The sequence below is a fragment of the Schistocerca piceifrons genome, chromosome 4, assembly GCF_021461385.2.
Source record: "Schistocerca piceifrons isolate TAMUIC-IGC-003096 chromosome 4, iqSchPice1.1, whole genome shotgun sequence".
NCBI classification, from domain to species: Eukaryota; Metazoa; Arthropoda; class Insecta; order Orthoptera; family Acrididae; genus Schistocerca; species Schistocerca piceifrons.
The window spans coordinates 167,708,691-167,733,931 of record NC_060141.1 but is presented as its reverse complement, the minus strand read 5'-3'; the positions used below and the strand labels follow the sequence as shown (position 1 = coordinate 167,733,931).

At 42.5% G+C, this 25,241-nt stretch overlaps 1 protein-coding gene across 1 annotated transcript in view; it reads left to right on the top strand.

Annotated features, from left to right (window-relative positions):
- Positions 1-25,241, top strand: part of LOC124795695 (uncharacterized protein MT2145-like) — a 621,229-nt gene that overhangs the window by 368,996 nt on the left and 226,992 nt on the right. The window contains exon 2 of the mRNA XM_047259776.1: positions 3,553-3,814. The gene's annotated coding sequence lies outside the window, so the exon portion shown is untranslated. The remainder of the gene's footprint in view (positions 1-3,552; positions 3,815-25,241) is intronic.

The following is a 25,241-nucleotide window of genomic DNA, read 5'->3' as shown; positions in this document are numbered from 1 at the left end:
GCACCATTTAGTTCACGGCCGATTCCTTAGAAAACACGAAAGAAATGGGTTTTTTGTCCCAAAATCGAGCCGCCGATTCCAAGAAGATTATGCATAGCAAATGAATGAAATTTATACGTCATATTTATAAAATGTCGATCTCGAATATCCTTGAAGATTTTCTTTATATCTTCACGCGTTTCCTAGATAAAGAGGTTCGAAATTACAATACTTGTACACGTAAAATACGCACTTATAATCCAGTCTGAGGCGAAATCTAAATAATAAATAACGGCAGAAAATGGCTCAAATTTTGACGGTATATTCTCTAGACACTTATCTAGGAGAGCCATCTTCCCACTAACAGAAATATTTATTCGTTGTCGAGAAACACCCCAGAAACGTGGTTTTTTAGTACAAAACCGAGCTTGCGGATCCAAAGACGAGTATGATGTCTGTGATTTTTACAAGATATTTCTAATATCCAGATCTCGAACAATTTTGAAAATTTTGTTGATATCTTATTCCATTTCCGAGATACAGAGGTTCAAAGTTATCTTACTTCTGCATGTAAAATAAGAGTGTAATATCCTGTGAGGCGAAAACAATTTTTTTCAAGTGACGTGGCACCGAGAAATATGTTGTAATGTGTCACTGTTATCATTAGAAGGTATTTAAGCACATGCAAAATTTTTGTGCACCTAAAATCTGGTCTGAGGTTAAAATTAGTTTTGTGTTACTTCAAAAATGGTTCAGATGGTTCTGAGCACTATGGGACTTAACATCTGAGGTCATCAGTCCCCTAGAACTTAGAACTACATACAGCTACCTAACCTAAGGACATCACACACATCCATGCCTGAGGCAGGATTCGAACCTGCAACCATAGCGGTCGCGCGGTTCCAGACTGAAGCGCCTAGAACCGCTCGGCCGCTCCGGCCGCCTGTGTTACTTCAGTTTCACACAAGTAAACTATCAACATTCATAAAGTTCTTTTTATCTGAGTGACAAGCACTGCTGTAGCATGGAAAAGAAGGGAACCAGCGGAATAATGCTCATATCGGAGCACAAAAAAGGCTAATATTTTTCTGTTTTAAAAGAATTTAACTGAAAAGTGGGATACCAGTTGCCTCATTCTATCTTCCGCAACACATTTAAAAATTTTCCCAAAAAGTTTTGCATGTGAACGTATTCGTGCTTTTTTATTGTGAAAGTGATGGAGACAGTGCCAGTGAAAATAGATGGAATAGTAGTAAATACTGGACGACGGTAGACAATGTTTGTGGTATAGAAACAGCGAGGGAGACAATGGCAACATGGAAGAAAAAGAGCGACGCAGTGGCACTGGAACATAGTTGACAGTGGCAGAACGGTGCTAGGAGAAGAATGAAAGAGACAGTGCCAGTGCGACAGGAACGAAGAGAAGGAGAAGTGGGACTGGGTGAGAAATGGCGATGAGAGACAGAGTCTGTGTCAATAACAATGAGGAAGAGAGAGATAGTTACAGTGTGAAGAGAGGGCAGCAGTAGGAAGGAATGAATGAGATGGTAGCAGTGAGAGAGAGCAAGAGGAACACAGTGACAGAGAGAGGGGACAGATGCAGTAGGAAGAGACTGTGGCTGTGAGACAGGAGACAGTGACAGAGAGACACTATGAGATAATGACAATGAGCTAGGCTGAATGAATGAACGAGAATGGACAAGAAGGAGTGGATGGATATGTGCAACTTATAGCGATGGGTTAGTGGATGTGAGTGACTTACAGTTAGGGGAGCTTGTGGGAGTGAGATGGGAGTTGCATGTCAAAAAGAGATCGAATATGTTCCCATGTCAAAGTTTTTGGGAAAATTTTTAAAGCTGCTGAGGAAGGCAGCTGGTACTCTGTATTTCATCCAGAGTCTTTTAATACAGGAGCATATTAGTCTTTTTTGTGCTCCAATATGAGCATTTTTCCGCTGGTTCTGTTTGACTGATTTTGATATCAGAAAACATCATGACGTGGTAATAACACTGTTTACTCTCGTCGACATGTACATCATATTACGCCGATCTGATAAGCGACTTGTCGGTACAAGCAAAATGCTCAGTCAGTGAGTTCAGTTTTGTCTGTACCTACCTGCCTGCCTGCCTGCATACCTTGTGACGCTTGACAAGCATTTCAGGACACTCTGGATGTGGAAAATAATGTATGGACCTACAAATGTGCATGTACGTAAGCGCTGCTTTACGTACTATTTGGATAAATATGATGGAACGAAGATCAGCGCATTTAGATACTTTTGAGCACCTGTAAAGTAATTTGTAATAGTGCAGTTTAAACCCTTTTCGTAAATTTTTGGTTGAAAATAGAGCAAAAAAGATTCATAGCATTTGGATGCTCTTGAGCACCCTGTAAAACAGTTTGAAATACTACTGTTTACAACGTTTTCGTACTTTTTGTTGAATGTGGAGCAAAAAAGAAGTTCAGAGCATTCCGATACATTTGAGCATGGCCAATTGTGACTGGTTGTTTCATTTTAATTTTGTGTGTATGCGTGAGTTTAATGTCTGTGAATGCTACGTATTTTCGTTCGCACGCCTTTGAACTTGACATTTTTATACAGCATTCTAATACTACAGTGTGACTGGCTGGAGGTGAGGGAGGAACAGAACGCAACTGGGATAGGTCCGCCATTTGCGATTTTTAAATTCTTCTGAATTTTTTAAATTTCACATCTTGCATTTTTTAAATTTCCCATCAGTGCCGTCTTTGGTTTTTGAATTATCTGCGCCTGTATATATGCAAGCTCATGGCTCTCTGTTTAAGCAAACCAATGCGCAAAGGTCGAAGTGCACCAGACATCAGGTAGCCCTAATGCCCATGTGCATTACATTTATTTGGGAAATTACTTCATCAGTCTATCTAGCAACCCACTTCACAAACAATTACCAGATTCTCTTACACTTACTCTAATCCGGTGGTTAATGTGGAAGTGCTGGAGGCGCACCTCCATGCTGTTTTTGTAACTGTAGATGGGCTGCAAGGAGGCCTGAGAAACATGATGCAGCGAGGGAGCTCTCCCTATTCTGCGCTCATAGGTAGCACACCGCGCCTAGACACGTCCATCGCGGTACTCGGGAACCACAGCACCAAGTTAGGACACCTGAAGATGGGCTTATAAGAACCCGAAACGAGTCGTGTGATAATAAAACAACTTTACAACTGAAGCGGTATTTTCAACCTCTGGTTTTTTTTGTTTTTTTTTTTTTTTGCTGATCCCATTTTGTTTTTCATTGTTCGTTGCATTTGTTCCGGCCGGACGTCCCATGACACCTGTTCAAGTTCATCGTTGATCCGTACACTCAGTTTTTTTTTTTTTTATTACACAAGGCAGCTAATCATCTGACCGAACTCGCTGAGCTACCGTGCCAGCTAGAAAAGCTAAAAAGAAAAGAAAAATCTACAAACTAGAAATGATTAAGAAGCCAGTGTTGCCGTTACACCGGAGCTTCTGACAGCTAGTAAGTACGTAGCACTGTCTGGCCAGTGTTTGTTCCACACACTGTAAGCTGGGTTGTGTTCCGTGTGTTGCAGGTTGCCGCCGACGCAGGCGGCACGCAGAGCCAGCTGGTTCGCAGACAAGGGCGTCATCCGTGGCGAGGCGCGGCGCGGCCGCTATTCCTGGTGTTTACTTTCGGCGCATCGCAGCGCACAGTAGGAAACGCTTTATTTCGGGGCGCACTGAGGCGCTGCTGGCACCGCCGGCAGTAAAGAGTATCAGCAAGGCTCAAGTATTTTCGGCAGTCGGACTTCACCGGCGTGCTCCGCCCGGCGAGACGACGTCTTTCGTAAAAAGGTAAATATGTTGGAATTTCTTTTCTTAAATGTTCCCTGCTGTCCGTTATTTAGCGACCTCAGAAAAGGCATTTGATCTGTTATCAGTTTGATGTCGGATGGCTGATGTTGCATGCGTGTTCACAAACAAGTGAATAGCATGACACTTCTTGGCAGATTAAAATTGTGTGCCGGACCGAGACTCGAACTCGGGACCTTTGCCTTTAGCGGGCAAGTGCTCTACCAACTGAGCTACCCAAGCACGACTCACGCCCCTTCCTCACAGCTCTACTTCTGCCAGTTTTTTTTTTGTCATCAGTCTACTGACTGTTTTGATGCTGCCCGCGACGAATTCCTTTCCTGTGCTAACCTCTTCATCTCAGAGTAGCACTTGCAACCTACGTCCTCAATTATTTGCTTGACGCATTCCAATCTCCGTCTTCCTCTACAGTTTTTGCCCTCTACAGCTCCCTCTAGTACCATGGAAGTCATTCCCTCATGTCTTAGCAGATGTCCTATCATCCTGTCCCTTCTCCTTATCAGTGTTTTCCACATATTCCTTTCCTCTCCGATTCTGCGTAGAACCTCCTCATTCCTTACCTTATCAGTCCACCTAATTTTCAATATTCGTCTATAGCACCACATGTCAAATGCTTCGATTCTCTTCTGTTCCGGTTTTCCCACAGTCCATGTTTCACTACCATACAATGCTGTACTCCAGACGTACATCCTCAGAAATTTCTTCCTCAAATTAAGGCCGGTAGTTGATAGTAGTAGACTTCTCTTGGCCAGAAATGCCGTTTTTGCCATAGCGAGTCTGCTTTTGATGTCCTCCTTGCTCCGTCCGTCTTTGGTTATTTTACTGCCTAGGTAGCAGAATTCCTTAACTTCATTGACTTCGTGACCATCAGTTCTGATAAGTTTCTTGCTATTCTCATTTCTACTACTTCTCATTACCTTCGTCTTTCTCCGATTTACTCTCAAACCATACTGTGTACTCATTAGACTGTTCATTCCGTTCAGCAGATCATTCAATTCTTCTTCACTTTCACTCAGGATAGCAATGTCATCAGCGAATCGTATCATTGATATCCTTTCACCTTGTATTTTAATTCCACTCCTGAACCTTTCTTTTATTTCCATCATTGCTTCCTCGATGTACAGATTGAAGAGTATGGGCGAAAGGCCACAGCCTTGTCTTACATCCTTCTTAATACGAGCACTTCGTTCTTGATCGTCCACTCTTATTACTCCCTCTTGGTTGTTGTACATATTGTATATGACCCGTCTCTCCCTATAGCTTACCCCTACTTTTTTCAGAATCTCGAACAGCTTGCACCATTTTATATTGTCGAACGCTTTTTCCAGGTCGACAAATCCTATGAAAGTGTCTTGATTTTTCTTTAGCCTTGCTTCCATTATTAACCGTAACGTCAGAATTGCCTCTCTCGTCCCTTTACTTTTCCTAAAGCCAAACTGATCGTCACCTAGCGCGTTCTCAATTTTCTTTTCCATTCTTCTGTATATTATTCTTGTAAGCAGCTTCGATGCATGAGCTGTTAAGCTGATTGTGCGATAATTCTCGCACTTGTCAGCTCTTGCCGTTCTTCGGAATTGTGTGGATGATGCTTTTCCGAAAGTCAGATGGTATATCGCCAGACTCATATATTCTACACACCAACGTGAATAGTCGTTTTGTTGCCACTTCCCCCAATGATTTTAGAAATTCTGATGGAATGTTATCTATCCCTTCTGCCTTATTTGACCGTAAGTCCTCCAAAGCTCTTTTAAATTCCGATTCTAATACTGGATCCCCTATCTCTTCTAAATCGACTCCTGTTTCTTCTTCTATCACATCAGACAAATCTTCACCCTCATAGAGGCTTTCAATGTAATCTTTCCACCTATCTGCTCTCTCCTCTACATTTAACAGTGGAATTACCGTTGCACTCTTAATGTTACCACGGTTGCTTTTAATGTCACCAAAGGTTGTTTTGACTTTCCTGTATGCTAAGTCTGTCCTTCCGACAATCATATCTTTTTCGATGTCTTCACATTTTTCCCGCAGCCATTTCGTCTTAGCTTCCCTGCACTTCCTATTTATTTCATTCCTCAGCGACTTGTATTTCTGTATTCCTGATTTTCCCGGAACATGTTTGTACTTCCTCCTTTCATCAATCAACTGAAGTATTTCTTCTGTTACCCATGGTTTCTTCACAGCTACCTTCTTTGTATCTATGTTTTCCTTCCCAACTTCTGTGATGGCCCTTTTTAGAGATGTCCATTCCTCTTCAACTGGACTGCCTACTGCGCTATTCCTTATTGTCGTATCTATAGCGTTAGAGAACTTCAAACGTATCTCGTCATTCCTTAGTACTTTCGTATCCCACTTCTTTGCGTATTGGTTTTTCCTGACTAATGTCTTGAACTTTAGCCTACTCTTCATCACTACTATATTGTGATCTGAGTCTATATCTGCTCCTTACAATCCAGTATCTGATTTCGGAATCTCTGTCTGACCATGATCTAATCTAATTGAAATCTTCCCGTATCTCCCGGCCTTTTCCAAGTATACCTCCTCCTCTTGTGATTCTTGAATAGAGTATTCGCTATTACTAGCTGAAACTTGTTACAGAACTCAATTAGTCTTTCTCCTTTTTCATTCCTAGTCCCAAGCCCATATTCTCCTCTAACCTTTTCTTCTACTCCTTCCCCTACAACTGCATTCCAGTCGCCCATGACTATTAGATTTTCGTCCCCCTTTACATACTGTATTACCCTTTCAATATCCTCATACACTTTCTTTATCTGTTCATCTTCAGCTTGCGACGTCGGCATGTATACCTGAACTATCGTTGTCGGTGTTGGTTTGCTGTCGATTCTGATTAGAACAACCCGGTCACTGAACTGTTCACAGTAACACACCCTCTGCCCTACCTTCCTATTCGTAACGAATCCTACACTTGTTGTACCATTTTCTGCTGCTGTTGATATTACCTGATACTCATCTGACCAGAAATCCTTGTCTTCCTTCCACTTCACTTCACTGACTCCTACTATATCTAGATTGAGCCTTTGCATTTCCCTTTTCAGATTTTCTAGTTTCCCTACCACGTTCAAGCTTCTGATATTCCACGCCCCGACTCGTAGAACGTTATCTTTTCGTTGATTATTCAATCTTTTTCTCATGGTAACCTCTCCCTTGGCAGTCCCCTCCCGGAGATCCGAAAGGGGGACTATTCCGGAATCTTTTGCCAATGGAGAGATCATCATGACACTTCTTCAATTACAGGCCACATGTCCTGTGGATACACGTTACGTGTCTTTAATGCAGTGGTTTCCATTGCCTTCTGCATCCTCATGTCGTTGATTATTGCTGATTCTTCCGTCTTTAGGGGCAATTTCCCACCCCTAGGACAAGAGAGTGCCCTGAACCTCTATCCGCTCCTCCGCCCTCTTTGACAAGGCCGTTGGCAGAATGACGCTGACTTCTTATGCCGGAAGTCTTCGGCCGCCAATGCTGATTATTTATCAAAATGTAGACAGTGGTGGGGATCGAATCAAAGACGCTACCCCTAGACCACGGGTGTGGTCTGCCAATACATCTGTGTTTACGAGGCATGAGTCGTGCTTGGGTAGCACAGTTGGTAGAGCACTTGCCTGCGAAAGGCAGAGGTCCTGAGTTCGAGTCTCGGTCCGGCACACAGTTTTAATCTGCCAGGAAGTTTCATATCAGCGCACACTCCGCTGCAGAGTGTAAATCTCATTCTGGAATAGCTTGCCATTTGTAGAATTTTGAACATGTTTTATGCTCGCGTATTATGACATTTCTCCTACGTAGGAATCAACGTGGATTCCGAAAACAACGATCGTGCGACACCTGGCTCTCTTTGTTCGCCCCCCCCCTCCCCTTCCCCCACACGAGAGACAGAAAGCAGTAGATTCAGGCGTTCAAGTGGATGCCGTGTTCCTTGACTTCCGGTAGGCGCTGGACACGGTTCCACACTGCCACCTAATGAACAAAATATGAATGTACGGAATCTCAGACCAACTATGTGATTGGAGTGAAGAGCTTTTAGCAAACAGAACACAGCATTACATTCTAAATGGAGAGGGTCTTCAAATGTAGAATATTTTCTTATAGAAGTGGCCTAGTAAAGAAGTCAGAAGTTCCGCGATGCTTTTCGCGTATGATTCTGTCGCATGCAGACAGTTAACACCTCTAGGAAGTTGTTGCAAAATGCGGAAAGACTTGCAGCAGATCGACGCTTCGTGCAGAGAGTGACAACTAAACCTCAACATTAACAAATGCAACTAACTGTGAATACATTGACAGAAGTACCGTTACGCGGTTGGGGAAAAACCGCTGGAAGCAGTTACTTCTATAAAATATCTAGGAGTATGCGTATGGGGCTATTTGAGGTCGAACGACTACTAATGGGTAATCACTGGTAATGCAGAGTCACGGGTAATGCAGATGCCAGAACGAAATTTATCGGATGAATCCTCAGGAAATGCAGTCCATGAACAAAGGAAGCAGCTTAAAAAACACTCCTCCGTCCAATACCTAAATATTGCCCATCAGCCTCGGATCCGCACCAGTTAGCATTGATAGACAAATCAGAGAAGATCCAAAGAAGAGCAGCATGTTTCGTTACAGGTTCATTTGGTAACTGCGAACGAGTCACGGTCAACCCAGTGGCAGACGCTGCAAGGCAGGTGTTCTGCATCACGATATGGTCTACTACAAAAATTCCGATAACTTACGTTCCTAGAACAGTCAACCATTATATTGTTTCCTCCATCGTATATCTCACGAAAAGATCATGATAAAATTGGAGAGATTGGAACCCAACACGGTTGCGTACCACCAATCGTTTCCCCGTTAGCATTCAAACCATCAATTGAGTTCCAGAATGAGATTTTCACTCTGCAGCGGAGTGTGCACTGATATGAAACTTCCTGGCAGATTAAAACTGTGTGCCGGACCGAGACTCGAACTCGGGACCTCTGCCTTTCGTGGGCAAGTGCTCTACCAACTGAGCTACCCAAGTACGACTGACGCCCCGTCCTCACAGCTTTACTTCCGCCAGTACCTCGTCTCCAACCGTCCAAACTTTACAGAAGCTCTCCTGCGAACCTGAGTTGGTAGAGCATTTGTCCGCAAAAGGCAAAGGTCCCGAGTTCGAGTCTCGGTCCAGCGCACAGTTTTAATCTGCCAGGATGTTTCATCAACTGATTTGATGGTTGGAGTGCTGGCATCACAGTTACAAGTAGTTTGCGTAAGCCAGTTACGCTGGTCACTGGTTCAAATGGTTCAAATGGCTCTGAGCACTATGGGACTTGACATCTGAGATCATCAGCCCCCTAGACTTAGAACTACTTAAACCTAACTAACATAAGGACATCACACACATCCATGCCCGAGGCAGGATTCGAACCTGCGACCGTAGCAGTCGCGCGGTTCCGGACTCAAGCGCCTAGAACCGCTTTGCCACACCGGCTGGCATCAACTAAAGTCTGATGATAGCGCACTGAAGCGTCGAAACTGGTAGCTGCACAATAAATAAGATCATAAGGACGGCTGTAGCCGTTTTATTTTCTTACGCTATTGAACGGCTGTGGTCCCCAAGACCTCCAGTCAAAAGGATGGACATACAAAAACATAATTTGAGGTTAACGGTCGCTTTTTAAATCACGTGAGCATTCAGGTAGCAGTTTTCTAGATATAAACCGATACATCTACTGTTTCACGTACTGAAGATGACACAAACACACACTAGGATTACAGAAGGACTAGTGTTGTAGCACCAGAATGTCCTAGTCGCGGTAGAGTCAGCAATAAAAAGATTGTCGCATGACAGAGAACATGCACACGTCTACATGCTTTCCCCTTCCTTAACCCCCCCCCCCCCCTACCCACCCCGGCCCGAGCCCACACACACACACACACACACACACACACACACACACACACACAAACACGCGCGCGCTCATCACCCACTTCAATCATTCTACTGACTTCCTACCGAAGTGAAGAAAAGGCTATGATAAAAATAAATCATATTCTTACTGTATTATATTTTAGTTTTTATTCGTTCCAGAAAATCACGATTGAATCATATCTTGCAGGCTGATGTGGAACAAAAGAGTGCTAGGGAGAGAGCTGAAACACTCACAGTGAGCCAGTGCTGCTGGTTTGGAAACAAACTGGTATGACCGCTGGTCTGAGCAAAGTTGTCTGCTAGCTTTTCTCGATTACGCAACAAATGTGTGTTTCGCCCCACATAATTCAGTTGTTCTATTGACACAAAGCGACTTTAGTCTGCAACGGAGATTCTAATTTGTTTTTCCTGTCTTCCTGAGCCGTGGTTACGCTGTTATAACTACTGTTAGTGCTCCTCCTTCTTAACTTCTTGTAATGAGTAATGTAGGAAGCATAGCGGATCAAGAATCCCAAAACAGAGACGTGGAACTAGCATAAAAAATCACGCAGATCTGTTTTTCTTTTTTAAGCTTTGTATACGTCCGTGTTATTTCAGCGGTGTTTACATTCTTCTCATCGCCACCATAAAACATAAGAAAATATACGATATTTGACGAAGTCCGCACAGTAGAATCATTCACGAAAATGAGCTCCATCGTGATATTCGTCAGTGTTAATAAAAGAAAATGGGGATCAGGCACCTGTCTCTGACAGACAGGAAAATATGTGAGTGTTCTGAGTGTTATGGAATAGTATTGGTAATATTAGTGTTCCAGGTTGACCTGCAAGGTGTATTTGTATAAAACTAAGCGAGTTGTTTTTCTCAGCCTCTACTTGTTACTTGATTCACTATATTAATTTCTGAACCAGTTATGCATTTTTGTGTCTTCCATCATTTCTCCATGATGCTACGGCTAGCTTGCTTCTTCTTTTATGGTGCCACAATTATTTTCGGAGCGCTAATTATATTGCCTTTTTTTGAACTATTAGTTGCCTTTAATGCATCTGCTTAGTCCATCCCTTACCAGCCGGTAGAATGAACGTCATTTCCCTTTAACACCTACAGTTCCTCGCTTCTTCTGCTGCGTTTTTAATTTTGAAATCTTATTATATGACATTATATTTGTGGATAAATTTTGTTTAACTTGATTTACCCATTTTTTAACTCGTCCATTTTTCGTTTGGTTTCATGTCACTCACCACAATATCCTATTTTGTGCTTTCGTTGTCATTTATACGTAGCTACTGTGCCAGACATATTTTACAGGATGTTATTTTTGTCTGCCCATACTATTTTTTCCCTTTGCTACTCCGTACAGCGCAATGACACCATTCCTGGATGTCACTGCAGACGTCCCATTCCATCGAACTGATGTCCTCGCATGCCATCTGACCTTTCCATTGCGCTACTGAAGGCTATTTGAAGACTGAGCGACAATTGGGACGTAATGCGCAGCCTTGTGACTTGACGGCGTCGAGTCTAGGAGCAGAGCTTTCAGCCACCCGCCAAGCGCGAGTGTCTGTGGCGCCAGACGGCTCTGCCGTCGCGACCCGAGGAGGCCGCCGGCGTGGCGCCGCAGTGCCGCGTTCCGGGACAGGCGGCGCGAATTTGCATCGAAATCGGGTAGTGCGGAAGGTCGGGGATGCGACGCCGCCTCTACTAGTTCAGCGGGGCAGGCGGCGGCCGCGGCCTCGTGACGTTTCTCCCAGAGCGCCACTGACCTTGGCTGCCGCGCTACTGCGGGCAGACAGAATCACGAGCTCGCTATTCTCCCTGTGGCACAGGGAAATCTCTCTAGGACTTGGTTGTACGGACGGGAAAAAGCGATCGGTTGCAAACGATGTACATATTTTAGTTCATATAATTGGAAGGACAAACAGCATTGGTCGTATTTTTTTTTATTTTACTATCCGCAACTCTACCATCTGGTGAGCAAGATGTACCAAACAGGCATAATACCATCAGACTTCAAGAAGAGTATAATAATTCCAATCCCAAAGAAAGCAGGTGCTGACAGATGTGAAAATTACCGAACAATCAGTTTAATAAGTCACGGATGCAAAATACTAACGCGAATTCTTTACAGACGAATGGAAAAAGCTGGTAGAAGCCAACCTCGGGGAAGATCAGTTTGGTTTCCGTAGAAATATAGGAAAAAGTGAGGCAATACTGACCCTACGACTTATCTTAGAAGCTAGATTAAGGAAAGGCAAACCTATGTTTCTAGCATTTGTAGACTTAGAGAAAGCTTTTGACAATGTTGACTGGAATACTCTCTTTCAAATTCTGAAGGTGGCAGGGGTAAAATACAGGGAGCGAAAGGCTATTTACAATTTGTACAGAAACCAGATGCCGGTTATAAGAGTCGAGGGACATGAAAGGGAAGCAGTGGTTGGGAAGGGAGTGAGACAGGGCTGTAGCCTCTCCCCGATGTTATTCAATCTGTATATTGAGCAAGCAGTAAAGCAAACAAAAGAAAAATTCGGAGTAGGTATTAAAATCCATGGAGAAGAAATAAAAACTTTGAGGTTCGCCGATGACATTGTAATTCTGTCAGAGACAGCAAAGGACTTGGAAGAGCAGTTGAACGGAATGGACAGTGTCTTGAAAGGAGTGTATAAGATGAACATCAACAAAAGCAAAACGAGGACAATGGAATGTAGTCGAATTAAGTCGGGTGATGCTGAGGGAATTACATTAAGAAATGAGACACTTAAAGTAGTAAATGAGTTTTGCTATTTGGGGAGCTAAATAACTGATGTAGACTGGCAATGGCAAGGAAAGCGTTTCTGAAGAACAAAAATTTGTTAACATCGAGTATAGATTTAAGTGTCAGGAAGTCGTTTCTGAAAGTATTTGTATGGAGTGTAGCCATGTATGGAAGTGAAACATGGACGAAACCTAGTTTAGACAAGAAGAGACTAGAAGCTTTCGAAATGTGGTGCTACAGAAAGATGCTGAAGATTAGATGGGTAGATCATATAACTAATGAGGAGGTATTGAATAGGATTCGAGAGAAGAGAAATTTGTTGCACAACTTCACTAGAAGAAGGGATCGATTGGTAGGACATGTTCTGAGGCATAAAGGGGTCACCAATTTAGTATTGGAGGGCAGCGTAGAGGGTAAAAATTGTAGAGGGAGACCAAGAGATGAATACACTAAGCAGATTCAGAAGGATGTAGGTAGCAGCAGGTACTGGGAGATGAAGAACCTTGCACAGCATAGAGTAGCATGGAGAGCTGCATCAAACTAGTCTCAGGACTGAAGACCACCACACACACATCCGCAAAATCTATTTTCGGTCACTTAGTGACCATCCTCAGTGCTAGAAGTTAAAAATTTCACATAACGATCAGAGAGTATAAAACGTAAAATCACAACTATACCTGCGTATGAACATAACAGTTGGTAGGAACATACCTGTAATATACAATTAAAATTGGTAGGCACTGGTATTAACAGGCTTAGGGCGATCACATTACCTGAGGCCGCTGTTTACATGCACCTGTTCAGCAGACCTCGGTGTGACAGGGCTTGGAACGCCCTCTATGTGACATGTGTCACGTGAAGACTTAATATTACTGGTTTTGCGAGATATTAACACAAAATAACTCTTGTGCATTTGTGAATCATGAAGTAGTTCAAATTTGAAATGTACATAAAAGACACAGCAGAAGAAGTGGGATGGAAACATCTAAAATACATTGGCGTATTTTTTTTTTTTTAAAAAACCTTACAAAACATGAAACAGAATTGTATATTACAGGTATGTTCCTGCCAAGTGTTACGTTCATACGCAAGTGTAGTTGTGATTTTCTGTTTTATGCTGTCTGATCGTTATGTGAAATTTTTAGCTCCTAGCACTGAGGATGGTCACTAAATGACCGACAATCGATTTTGCGGATAATAAAACAAAAAAACAAAAAATACGAACAATGCTGTTTCTCCTTCCAATTATATCCATTATCTGGTAGTGGTACACAGAACACTCCATGGAGTCGCCAATCAATATTTTAGTTCTGAATAACGGGTATTTTTCGGAATTTGTTTGTTCTCGGTTGTAACAGGTGATTTTTTTTTTTTACAAATAACCGAGTAAAAACACCAAAATATCAATTAGTCACGGCAGCACTGCTAACCTTTTTCGTTTTTCAATAAACCTTTTTTTAAAGAACGAGTAAATCTTATTCGTAAAATTTGCATTACTTTGAACTGTTCCATTATTATACACTGAAGCGCCAAAGAAACTGGTGTAGAGGCATACTTACTCAAATACAGAGATACGTAAACAGGCAGAAGATGGCGCTGAGATAGGCAACGCCTATATAAACCAACAAATGTCTGACGCAGTTGTCAGATCGCTTACTTCTGAGACAATGGGCGGGTTATCAAGATTTAATTGAGTTTGAACGTGGTGTTCTAGTCGGCTCACGAGCGATGGGGCACAGTATCTCCAAGGTAGCGAAGAAATGACCATTTTGCCCTAGAACCATTTCACGAGTGTGCCGTGAACATCAGAAATCCGGTAAAATATCAAATCTCAGACATCACTACGGCTGAAAAAAGATCCTGCAAGAACGGACCAACGGCGACTGAAGAGAATCGTTGAACGTGGCAGAACTGCAGCCCTTCTCCAAATTGCTGCAGATTTCAATGCTTGGCCATCAATAAGTGTCAGTGGGCGAACCATTCAACGACACATCATAGTATGGGCTTTTCGGAGCCGCAGGCCCATTCGTGTTGTAACCACCCCCTCACTTATCGACCTTAATGACAGTGAAAAATTAAACCGCATGTACCTAATGGAAATTTGGGAAAAGCAATCGTCGCCGAAGTTAATCTGTCGGTAAAGAGGGGGTAAAGGGTTACATCTAAATGAAAGGAAAAATACAAATGAAACTGGTGGAAATAAATTTTGAAAAGGGGTAAAGTTAATAAAGAGAGTAAATGTGCGGCCGTTACGTTAACAATTAACTAGCGGTAATTAGATATTTGAGATTTGGGGGAATTACGGTCGCCAGTCCTAAGGACAATTACTATAGTAACTTAAAAAGAAAGGTTATTACACATATAATTAGCACTAGAAGCGTGGCAACTGAAGGTTGACACGTGTAGTGTGGAAACTGAAAGTTTGTCAGAAGTAATAAATTTCGATACACTCGGACTTAATTTAGCAAAAGAATGAATAAAACCGGAAAATTGAAAGTTAATTTAGTGACTGAAATTAATAGTGAGCTTTGTTTGTGAAGCACATCGAAATTCAGTAAAATAAGGTTAGTCTTGGGCTACCTCAACAATCGTTTCAAAAGCTACTTGAATCTACGCAATTTAGAAATAAGATATTTAACTTTGAACTTGAATTAAATGATTCTGAACAATTAACAATAGTAAAATTTAGTACGTACCAAGCTGAGTTGCAGTCACAGGTAAGCTAAAATATGCTAACAAAACTCGCACTCTTAATTTGTGCTTGTGTAATCTAAATATTGTAGCCAGTTATGAATACTTTAACTGAACTTTGAAATTAAAGCAGTGAAATCGAATGATGTTGGCGTTTGAATTTCAACGACACTCGGGTTCATTCCGGAAAAGGAAGGGACCTGCTTGGTAATGCAATTGGGACAATGAGCAACAAAGGTTCATGCTATGTTGCTGTAATTTAGTTATGAAAACGGAACAGTTTGAAAAGCTGAGGTCTGCCATACAGTTCTAAAACTTTATGTGCTTCCAGTCTTCCTTGTTGGTTGATTGAAGGTTTGAAGCCGTCGATCGAGGAGGTGGCGACATCACTCATTGTCGGCCGTCGCTGTTGCAGAAGCTGGATGTTGGCGCGCCTTCTTCTCGACACGGTCACCAGGCGAAACGGGCTCTTGATGTGCGCCAACTAATGCTTCCCGTCCGCGACACCGTGTCAGAAACTATCATAGCAAGTCAAGCGCAATTACATGCCGCCCAACCCCGAAAGCGCGGCAACTCGACGGAGCGTCACACAACACACCTGCTCGACTGCACCACCCCAGCCAGACTCCCCTCTGCCCGCGCTCCACGCGACCGAGTTAACACTACCAAAGATCCTAAACACTTTGGTTCTCCACACGACCTATCGATGTATTCGTTCGATAGCATAGTTTTCCCTAGGCCAGATCCACCGTATAAATACAAATAATATTCACAAAACAAACCAATTATACATCGACATAAATGCATATATATATATATATATATATATATATATATATATATATATATATATAGTAAAACAATTACAATATACAAAGACACAGAAATGTTATATCTTCAGGTAACAAAATAAGGAAAAAAATTTTCAGTGCAATAGATGGAAATAGGAGGATATTCATTTCCGGCGTTACAGTGTGTCCTTGATGACTGCACGACACAAAGCTTTACGCCTCGCCTGGGCCCGTCAACACCGACATTGGACTGTTAATGATTGGAAACATGTTGCCTGGTACATTGTGCATTTCTAGTGACTTGGGCAATGCTAACAGTTTCGCTGGTCACCAAGCTCTCCAGACATGAACATTATTGAGCATATCTGGGATGCCTTGCAAGTGCTGTTCAGAAGGGATCTCCACCCCTTCGTACTCTTACGGACTTATGTACAGCCCTGCAGGGTTCATGGTGCCAGCTACCTCCAGCACAGCTTCAGACATTAGTCGAGTCTATGCCACGTTGTGTTGTGGCACTTCTGATTGCTCCCCGGAGCTCTACACGATATTAAGCAGGTGTACCAGTTTCTTTGGCTCTTCAGTGTATAAAATGGGAAAAACGATCAGTACTTGGTCTATTACATGGCACGCGTGTACATACAGTGTACAACACTTGGTCAATCTGGGCCCTATGGAAACTTCGTACTGTAGTCGTCAGACATAATTTGTATTAGAGAATGGTACCATCCCTAGTCTGAAAGTATTTTGCGAGGTGCGGTATCAGTGAAATACAATGCTCCATTTTTCTCAAAAGATTAAAACTGGGAGGAATGCGCAACCAACCTGTGACATAATATGAGGAAAAAAACCTAAAACTTAACAGTTCATTCATAGTTTACAATAAAAGTAGGAAGCAGCTGATCTGCTGCCCATGTCTACATAACATTCCTTTATTTGTATGTAGCGCTTGAAAACAGACGAACTGACGGACAAAATAGAGTTCTCCAACTTTGGTTTTCACCCTTTAGCATAGATTAGAATCAGTAGCAGAATACTGGTGACTGTTTGTAGTAGTCAACCACTTTATCACGTTTCTGAAAAGCAGCCAGCGGTGAACAGACTAAGTTTTCGTCTATTTGCATGTTTAAAGTAATATTTTGGTTCTATGTACGTTAAAACTCAGCAAGTCAAACTTTTTCAATCTTTGTTTGATTTCTACGTTTATTACAGGAAATAATGGGAACAAAATGAAATTCGGTTATTTCAGAAACCGGTTATTTTCATTGATTTTAACAGTCCGGTTAAACTGGTGTTGAAAAAAGCCGATATAACCGAAAAAACGGTTATTTCAGCTATCACTACTATCCCTACCTGGTTGTCGCAAGTTGGTTCCGTCCTTGAAACTGATACGTCTTGAGTAAATACTCTGCCTAGTAATGTTCACGAATCCGTTGCTATGTTTATTTTTTTCGTTCGCGTCGCCCCTGCCGGATCACCATTGATCTTTTTTTTACGAATCTGATTTCCTACATTAATATTTTTCAAATTTTAATAAATTCTGGAGAAGTAATAAGCTATGAAAAGGCTGGCTGGCTATAAGCTAAAGTAATACCTACCTTTAAAACGGGTGATAAGAATAAATGAAATAACTGTAGATGTATAAGCGTCCTGGATTCTAGTCCGCAGCTCGTGGTCCAGCGGTTAGCGCTGCTGCCTCGGGATCGCGGGGTCCCGGGTTCGATTCCTGGTCGTGTTGGGGATTTTCTCTGCCCGGCGACTGGTGTTTGTGTTGTCCTCATCATTTCATCGTCATCATAATTCGTGACAGTGGCTAGAGAGGACTGTGTAAAAAAATGGACTGTGTAAAACTTGGGACTTTGTACGGGCGCTGATGACCACGCAGTTGGAGCGCCCCACATACCAAACATCATAATCACTATCTTGGATTCAACCTGTAAGTTATTTGCCAAAATCCTGTGTTCAAAACTAAAAACAGTCATATCAAACACTAATAACTGAAGAACAGTCAGGTATTGGAAAGGGTTGGTCAACTATTGACAACGTTTTTATACAACAAGCTATAAAAAAGAGGCGAGTATTCAATAGGAAACCCCATCTTCTGTTTTTAGATTCTGAAAAGGCATTTGGTAATGTGAACGGAGAAATCACATGGAACACCGTGGCTAAAAGTGATTATCCATTTCGTCTCATAAACGATATTAAGAGTTATCAGGTTACCTCCCATTCGGAAAGTGGGTGCACTCAGCGACTGTTATGTGACTTATAAATTATAGAGTGCAGCTATCAGTCGTCCTTTCAGAGATTTTTTTACGCAAATCCCGATTTCGGCTAGTAGCTAGTCATTCTCAATGCACTATTTTCTATTGTCCCAACAGGGACTTACATGCATTGACACTAGAAAACAGTGCATTGAAAATGGCTGGCTACTAGACGAAACTGGATCTGCGTGATAAAATCTAAAAAAGGACGACTGATTACTGCACTCTATAATTTATACGAAATTATTGTAGTGTGGGAAACAATGACAAAACCAATGAACACAAACAAAGGGGTTACACAAGGATGCTGTATTTCTTCGACACATACATATACATAGACTTAGTGATCAGTAAATGGAAAATAGTGAATAAAACGAGAGTATTTTTAACACTAGATTAACGGCAATTTTATATGCAGATGGACTGATTGCAGAGAAAAAAACAAGACGTTCAGATGAGGGTCTACATATTGCACCAGATAACCTCAGACTACAGCCTAAGACTGTCTGTAGATAAACGAAAGTAACTGCATATCGTGACATATTACCAATGAGATTAAAAGAAGATTTAAATAATAAAATATTGGAGCAAGGAAAACGATGCGACATCACATACATGTAAAGCAGACACTGTTATTTTAGAATGATAACATTCGGTATAAAGTCCTAGTTGAGTCTTACGCATCGAGTCAGTATGAACCAAACTGGAGACAGGCAGCTGGTACGGCGCCCTTGTAAGTCACGGTACAAAATAAATTATTGTTATATTACAGCAGAAATATATTTTATTGTTATTATTATTGAAATCGTGGACGTCTATAGCATTTTCAAAGTGATATTTGAGGGTGAGGTGAGTCAGTTACAAACTCTGATCCCCATTTCTACCATCCACCAGAGGCGAATCCTAGACTCTCGCTTAAAACTGTCGTCTTCATCAAATGCATTGGTTCCAGTAGTATGAGGGTGAGTAACGGAACTGTGATTTACTGTACAACACGTTGCTAAGCGAAAGTCTACACGTGTAAAACAGGTTATTATGGCAAACAAAAAGTAACTTTGCTTTTCATCCGACACAGACTAGCCTGACTAAAACTGCTCATAAAATGGATTGTATGTCAAACAATAACTGAGTGCTGATAAACGACTAGAAGGCTGGCATACCTACTAGCTGGTACTACTCTCTTTCTGGGAACTGGTATTCCAGCTTTACTTCTGCCAGTACTTCATCTGCTACTTTCAAAACTTGACAGAAGTTCTCCTCCATATCTTGTTGCGTTAGCTGTCCTGGAAGAAAGGATACTGCGGAGAAATGGCTTAGTCACAACCTAAAGGATTGCTTTCAGAATTAATCTTTCACTTTGCGGCAGAGTATGTGCTTTTTTGAAATTTCCTTGCTGTTTAAAATTGTGTACCACACCCGAGCTCGAATCCTGGAAGGTCGCTCAGTCAACAAGAGCTTTATGCGCGGAAGACAAAGTCAAGAAATAGCGTCTCTCTTGCACAGTGGGAGATACACTACTGGCCATTAAAATTGCTACACCACGAAGATGACGTGCTACAGACGCGAAATTTAACCGACAGGAAGAAGATGCTGTGATACGCTAATGATTAGCTTTTCAGAGCATTCACACAAGGTTGGCGCCGGTGGCGACACCTACAACGTGCTGACATAAGGAAAGTTTCCAATCGATTTCTCATATACAAACAGCAGTTGGCCGGCGTTGCCTGGTGAAAAGTTGTTGTGATGCCTCGTGTAAGGAGGAGAAATGCGCACCAACACGTTTCCGACTTTGATAAAGGTCGGATTGTAGCCTATCGCGATTGCGGTTTATCGTATCGCGACATTGCTGCTCGCGTTGGTCGAGATCCAATGACTGTTAGCAGAATATGGAATCGGTGGGTTCAGGAGGGTAATACGGAACGCCGTGCTGGATCCCAACGGCCTCGTATCACTAGCAGTCGAGATGACAGGCATCTTATCCGCATGGCTGTAACGGATCGTGCAGCCACGTCTCGATCCCTGAATCAACAGATGGGGACGTCTGCAAGACAACAACCATCTGCACTAACAGTTCGACGACGTTTGTGGGAGCATGTACTACCAGCTCGGAGACCATGGCTGCGGTTACCCTTGACGCTGCATCACAGACAGGAGCGCCTGCGATGGTGTATTCAACGACGAACCTGGGTGCACGAATGACAAAACGTTATTTTTTCGGATGAATCCAGGTTCTGTTTACAGCATCATGATATCGCCTCCGGGTTTGGCGACTTAGCGATGAACGCACATTGGAAGCGTGTATTCGTCATCGCCATACTGGCGTATCACCCGGCGTGATGGTATGGGGTGCCATTGGTTACACGTCTTGGTCACCTCTTGTTCACACTGACGACACTTTGAACAGTGGACGTTACATTTCAGATGTGTTACGACCCGTGGCAGTACCCTTCATTCGGTCCCTGCGAAACCCAACGTTTCAGCAGGATAATGCACGACCACATGTTGCAGGTCCTGTATGGGCCTTTCTGGATACAGAAAATGTTCCACTGCTTCCCTGGCCGGCAAATTCTCCTGATCTGTCACCAACTGAAAACGTCAGGTAAATGGTGGCCGAGCAACTGGCTCGTCACAATACGCCAGTCACTACTCTTGATGAACTGTGGTATGGTGTTGAAGCTGCATGGGCAGCTGTACCTGTACACGCCATCCAAGCTCTGTTTGACTCAATACCCAGTATCTATGCACCCAAGTTGCGTGAAAATGTAATCACATGTCAGTTCTAGTATAATACATTTGTCCAATGAATACCCATTTACCATCTGCATTTCTTCTTGGTGTAGCAATTTTAATGGCCAGTAGTGTGCATTTTGGAAAATGTCTGACAGGTGTGAGAATGTCCGCGTTTTCACACCATGTGCTAACGTCCCCGTGAACAAACTGCCATTTCCGTAAGTATGGCACCTTGCTGCAGCTAAACATTCCATTACGGCTTAACGAACTGAAATTAGTTGTGTAACGGAGAACAGTTGTAAATAAAAATAGTGAAAGACGCCTTATTTGTGATCTCGTGTTCATACTAGACAAATTATGCAAAGGAAATGGGTCTTGGACGCGGTTAAACTGCGCACGTGCTAAGCAACTTTGGCGAGACACGCAGCGGCGGCGTGGCTCCCGTAATGAACGGCCGCGGCCGGCAGCCGGCGGCGGAGGCGCCGCGACAGCGCACGCGAGGCGCCCGCCCTGCCGTCGCGTGCAAACTCCCACTGCACTCCATTAGCGTCAGTTAGAACTCCTGACGTTTCCACTTCATTAATTCCCGCTTATTTCTGAAATTTGCAACTGGCCCAGTGCGGGACAACCCAAGATTAATGTCACGCCATTTTTTTTTAATGCAAACAAACGATTCTCGAAGTTGCGGCACCGAAAAGCGTACGCGTAACCAAAATGAACTTTATCACACCGATTCGGTACGAGATAACACAAAGAGGATAAGATTACAAACTGAACAACATTTCATATTCTGAGATTTCAATATGAGCCGTATATCCAAACATGCTGCTTTTAGAGCCTGGTTATTTTTATACTGAAACACCCTCAACTCGGTTTGCATGCGAGTCCACAAAGGAGCAAGCTAACCACTCAAATAGCCAGATGCACCCTAATACAAAATGGTTCAAATGGCTCTGAGCGCTATGGGACTTAACTTCTGAGGTCATCAGTCCGCTAGAACTTAGAACTACTTAAACCTAACTAACCTAAGGACATCACACACATCCATGCCCGAGGCAGGATTCGAACCTGCGACCGTAGCGGTCGCGCGGTTCTAGACTGTAGCGCCTAGAACCGCTCGGCCACCCCGGCCGGCGCACCCTAATACACATTTGATGTTAGACGAACACGCTAACAACAGAAACAGCACACCTGCTGCTCCTTTATCCCTACATCTGTACTTCACAAATCACGCTACAGTGAGTGGTGGAGGGTACTTCATGTAGCACTGTCATTTGCCCCCTTTTGTTTTTCATTCGTGAATGTTGCTTGGCAAGAACTGTAAGCTTTCCATAAAAAATTATCTTTAGATGAGCATACTGAATATTATTTTTCTAAGAACTTTCCCCTCGTGTAACGTGTGCTTTAGATATCGAATTCAACTGCTTAGCAGTACTGACTGTTGGTTGTCACTGTGTTGCGTATGTGAACAGTGTCATGAAACAAAACTTTAAACTTAGCGAAATAATGAATTTGAAATAATAAAAACTAATCTAATTAAATGCCAATGGAATGTAATTGTTACTCAGTCAAAACTATTTAACTGAAACTCAATACTGAAGTACATTATGCCGGCCGGATTGGCCGAGCGGTTCTAGGCGCTACAGTCTGGAACCGCGCGACCGCTACGTCGCAGGTTCGAATCCTGCTTCGGGCATGGATGTGTGTGATGTCCTTAGGTTCGTTAGGTTTAAGTAGTTCTCAGTTCTAGGGGACTGATGACCTCAGAAGTTAAGTCCCATAGTGCTCAGAGCCATGTGAACCATGTTGTTGTTGTTGTTGTTGTTGTGGTCTTCAGTCCTGAGACTGGTTTGATGCAGCTCTCCATGCTACTCTATCCTGTGCAAGCCTCTTCATCTCCCAGTACCTACTGCAACCTACATCCTTCTGAATCTGCTTAGTGTATTCATCTCTTGGTCTCCCTCTACGATTTTTACCCTCCACGCTGCCCTCCAATACTAAATTGGTGATCCCTTGATGCCTCAGAACATGTCCTACCAACCGATCTCTTCTTCTGGTCAAGTTGTGCCACAAACTTCTCTTCTCCCCAATCCTATTCAATACTTCCTCATTAGTTATGTGATCTACCCATCTAATCTTCAGCATTCTTCTGTAGCACCACATTTCGAAAGCTTCTATTCTCTTCTTGTCCAAACTATTTATCGTCCATGTTTCACTTCCATACATGGCTACACTCCATACAAATACTTTCAGAAATGACTTCCTGACACTTAAATCTATACTCGATGTTAACAAATTTCTCTTCTTCAGAAACGCTTTCCTTGCCATTGCCAGTCTACATTTTATATCCTCTCTACTTCGACCATCATCAGTTATTTTGCTCCCCAAATAGCAAAACTCCTTTACTACTTTAAGTGTCTCATTTCCTAATCTAATTCCCTCAGCATCACCCGACTTAATTCGACTACATTCCATTATCCTCGTTTTGCTTTTGTTGATGTTCATCTTATACCCTCCTTTCAAGACACTGTCCATTCCATTCAACTGCTCTTCCAAGTCCTTTGCTGTCTCTGACAGAATTACAATGTCATCGGCGAACCTCAAAGATTTTATTTCTTCTCCATGGATTTTAATACCTACTCCGAATTTTTCTTTTGTTTCCTTTACTGCTTGCTCAATATACAGATTGAATAACATCGGGGAGAGGCTACAACCCTATCTTACTCCCTTCCCAACCACTGCTTCCCTTTTATGTCCCTCGACTCTTATAACTGCCATCTGGTTTCTGTACAAATTGTAAATAGCCTTTCGCTCCCTGTATTTTACCCCTGCCACCTTTAGAATTTGAAAGAGAATATTCCAGTCAACATTGTCAAAAGCTTTCTCTAAGTCTACAAATGCTAGAAACGTAGGTTTGCCTTTCCTTAATCTTTCTTCTAAGATAAGTCGTAAGGTCAGTATTGTCTCACGTGTTCCAGCGTTTCTACGGAATCCACACTGATCTTCCCCGAGGTCGGCTTCTACTAGTTTTTCCATTCGTCTGTAACGAATTCGTGTTAGTATTTTGCAGCTGTGGCTTATTAAACTGATTGTTCGGTAATTTTCACATCTGTCAACACCTGCTTTCTTTGGGATTGGAATTATTATATTCTTCTTGAAGTCTGAGGGTATTTCGCCTGTTTCATACATCTTGCTCACCAGATGGTAGAGTTTTGTCACGACTGGCTCACCCAAGGCCGTCAATAGTTCCAATGGAATGTTGTCTACTCCCGGGGCCTTATTTCTACTCAGGTCTTTCAGTGCTCTGTCAAACTCTTCACGCAGTATCGTATCTCCCATTTCATCTTCATCTACATCCTCTTCCATTTCCATAATATTGTACTGAAGTACATCTCCCTTGTATAGACCCTCTATATGCTCCTTCCACCTTTCTGATTTCCCTTCTTTGCTTAGAACTGGGTTTCCATCTGAGCTCTTGATATTCATAAAGTGGTTCTCTTATCTCCAAAGGTCTCTTTAATTTTCCTGTAGGCAGTATCTATCTTACCCCTAGTGAGATAAGCCTCTACATCCTTACATTTGTCCTCTAGCCATCCCTGCTTAGCCATTTTGCACTTACTGTCGATATCATTTTTGAGAAGTTTGTATTCCATTTTGCCTGCTTCATTTACTGCATTTTTATATTTTCTCCTTTCATCAATTAAATTCAATATTTCTTCTGTTACCCATGGATTTCTACTAGCCCTCATCTTTTTACCTACTTGATCCTCTGCTGCCTTCACTACTTCATCCCTCAAAGCTACCCATTCTTCTTCTACTGTATTTCTTTCCCCCATTCCTGTCAATTGTTCCCTTATGCTCTCCCTGAAACTCTGTACAACCTCTGGTTCTTTCAGTTTATCCAGGTCCCATCTCCTTAAATTCCCACCTTTTTGCAGTTTCTTCAGTGTTAATCTACAGGTCATAACCAATAGATTGTGGTCAGAGTCCACATCTGCCCCTGGAAATGTCTTACAATTTAAAACCTGGTTTCTGAATCTCTGTCTTACCATTATATAATCTATCTGATACCTTTTAGTATCTCCAGGGTTCTTCCATGTATACAACCTTCTTTCATGATTCTTAAACCAAGTGTTAGCTATGATTATGTTGTGCTCTGTGCAAAATTCTACCAGGCGGCTTCCTCCTTCATTTCTTAGCCCCAATCCATATTCACCTACTACGTTTCCTTCTCTCCCTTTTCCTACACTCGAATTCCAGTCACCCATGACTATTAAATTTT